Source organism: Etheostoma spectabile, chromosome 22 (genome assembly GCF_008692095.1).
Source record: "Etheostoma spectabile isolate EspeVRDwgs_2016 chromosome 22, UIUC_Espe_1.0, whole genome shotgun sequence".
NCBI lineage: Eukaryota > Metazoa > Chordata > Actinopteri > Perciformes > Percidae > Etheostoma > Etheostoma spectabile.
In genome coordinates, this window is record NC_045754.1 from 12783909 (window position 1) to 12787388 (window position 3480).

A 3480-nucleotide genomic window follows, 5' to 3' on the forward strand; every position below is an offset into this window, starting at 1 on the left:
TGTGTGTGTGTGTGTGTGTGTGTGTGTGTGTGTGTGTGTGTAGGAGCTTTCCATCCACACACAGGCTTCCCGAGAGCGCTGTCCATCTTCTGTGGTGCTGAAATCAGCGCACCACCGATCAGCCTTTTGTTTCACTCGCCTGTCTGTGCACAAGCGGAAATGGCTTATCTATTTTTACTGTAGTACAGGAATGCAGCCCAGACATAGTGACATATAAACTGCGTACACATACACACAAATACATAAGCGAGGATATAAAAAAAAATCCTAATGTAGTGATTGCAGGTAGCTGGTAATCTAATTTAGAATTTACTTTTAAATCAAGAAGGAAAAACATCTGCAGACGGTGGAGCATTGGTATAACTGCTTTTTATTGCGGTTTGCAAGAACGTAATAATAGCTTCAAACAATTACATTTACTGTCACTTATATCGAGATCATTTTTGAGCAGATCTGCAGTGGAAACAAGTGAACATCTTGTTCTAGCAACACAGTTTTCTCCCCCTTGCTCTGAGAAAAAAAACCTTGTTAAAATGGTCATTTTCGCAGTGAAGCAGGTCCATGATCACAATCCTGCAATGATCTAAAAAGGCCTTGCATGATATCCTTGCAAGGATATGACACTTTGATTTATCTATTTATTTGATCTGCATATTCATTTACATAGGCACGGTGGTAGTATGTAATATGAATGAGGAAGTGGGCTAAGGACCTCTGCAATACGAACTCAAAGGTCCGATTACCTTGATATTTAGAGGTCTGGAAATGTTGCCCCACAAACCTTTTGACAGAACAGATGAATAAAGTGCAGTAGCTGAAAGAATCTTATGGCACGAGCGCCGGATGAAATAACATCCTCCTGTCTTAGTGCGTGGCAGGGGCGCCGCACTTCTAATAAATAATGATGAGGCTCATGTTTCTTCCAGACTTAGGGATTTGACAAACAGAAATTGTGATAAGATTGAGCTACACTTCACACCATAGGATATGTAACATTTTTACATTTTCATGTTGTCCCTCAAAAGAGAAAGACATATGCAGACTTTGACAGCAGACAATAATCAGATCTTGATTAATGCATATCATCGCGGAGAATGGCGGAAGGAGTGATGGATGGAAGAAGAGCTTGATAGGTAGGGGGCTTTATCCAATTATTACACCAACTCATTAACGTTTATTTCTTTTAATCCTTAAAATAAGCAATGAGTGGTGAAAACGATGAAATCGACAACGATGAGGGTAAAATGAAATGCGAGAGATCATCCATATTCGAGAATAATTAAATGAAGAGAGAGATGAGAGATTTACTGCCAGTTAGAGTCCTAAATAGAAGCTACAAATTGAAGAGCAAAAGTGCATTGATCTGATGCGTGTGATCAAGTGCTGCAGCTTTTAAAATGCCATGAGAGAACGAAGGAGGGACACTGATACATAATCACAACTAGTTAAGAAGTCAGCTCCGACATTAGACTGCAACCTGGCCGCTTACAGGATAAATAGAGCAGCCTACGTGCCCTGTCATGTCATGGTTCACTGGTGGGTCTTGATGTGGAGCCCCACATGACAAAATTGAAATTTCATATCAGGTCTGTACAGCCCGAGGGTCTGGCTTCCACTGATAACCAAAATCTTCAAAGTTGAATAAAATCCACAAGGCTGCCATAAAGCATGTTCATCAAGCTCCAGCTTCACCCTCACGTCCTCCAGAATGAACTGGTTTCCCCATTACAAGTCATTGCCTGCCCTCTTGTGGTGAAAACGGGAAACACTGTTAATTTGAATGCACAATAATTATTTTAAATGGACAATTGTTTGAATAAATTACACTGAGTAATCAGAAGCAGTTTGGCTTAGGAAAACCAGCAAAACAAAAGTCAAATACATTTATTTTTTAGATATTATATATTAATTAAAATACTTTAACACATTATGCATCGACCTTAAAGGCTGGTAAGATTAGACAAAATGCCACAAAACCCAATACATTGAAAGTGGATCAAAGATCTGAAACTACTGTATATTTACATTTTTTCTGGGCTATGGGTGCATGGTGTAGTCTGACCACCCCAAAGCTCACATACAGTATACATCCTGTTGTCTGCATGGAAGTTTTATTAATGGTTTGAACGCTTCCTGCCAAGCTCCTGTGTCTAAACTTATTTTGTCCCTAACTAAATTGATTCTTGTTCTCTTTTCTAACACAGTGTTGCCTTCAATGCTCTCTTCATTACCAAAGTGCTGACAGACTGTGGCTGTAATGGCCGTGGCATCGTCCTGGCCCATCTTGTCTCATTAGCCGGACCTGATTGGCCATGAAGGTGTTCTCTTGCTGTCTCAGGATAAAGCGGCTGTCTCTGCCACTCGTTAGATCATAACTCCCCAAGTATTGCCATGATGGCCTCTCATGGAGCCTCAGCAGAGAGACTGAACATACGCTAATTGAACTATGCTGGAAAAGGGGTAAAACACTGACCTTGAATATGTTAAGCACATATTGGCCATTTGTGTCTGTAATGCGGCTGCAAAGATTTTTTTGACATGAACACTGAGCCCCAACATGGAGAAAATATAACAGCAATTCAGGATGAAAACACGTTTCTTTGCTAACTTGTGTTTTAAATGAAGTAAAACAGCCAATTTGGTCACACTTATTTGGCCTTTGAATGATCAGTGTGAAGAATTCTTTGAGAAAACCTTAGATTTGACGTTTGTGTTGTTTCAATACTTATTACTTCTATTATAAAAATGAGGTTTTAGCATCAGATATTTCACTATCAAAATATTATTAGATGCCTACTGAATGCAAAGATCATTATCAAAAACAAAACAAGTGATGGAGAGCACGTGCCATGTGACAGAGGATGGATACTAGACCGATGCCATGTTAGAAATCATTTTATATGGGAGTTGATATTTAAATAGAAACATCTTTTAATTATGATCACTGAGGTTTTCACTTTTTATTAAAAAAAGGAATTGTCAGTCTATAGGGAGTTTACTCAAGATCACACCAAGTAAGTCAACTAACTTTGTAACTGACCAGATTTTGTCAACATATTTATAGTTTAGGGAAAACTTGCTAAGATGTTCTTTCAAATGTTTTAGAAGTCACAAGTCTCAAACTCTTAATTTAAAGTTATAGAACAGTTAACAAGCACAAGCTCAAATTAACCAAACATGTCTAAAAACATTCTGGTGCTCTTTACATTGAAGTACTTCAAAATTCTCTACCATCTCTCTTTTCATGTTACAAAGGGACATATGGATTCTGACTCTTCTCTTCTTTGGCAAACTTTGTCATTTGTAGTGTGACATTCTGAAGGAAGTAGAGCAGACTTTTCTACAAAGCTCCATTCCAATGAAACAGTATGTAGCTGCCCAGGTACCATTTCAGAGGGTGAAAAAGTACATACCATATTACCTGTGGTTTCAATTGGCAGGGGTCAATTGTAATCACTGCTTAAGGTACCTTTAATATGG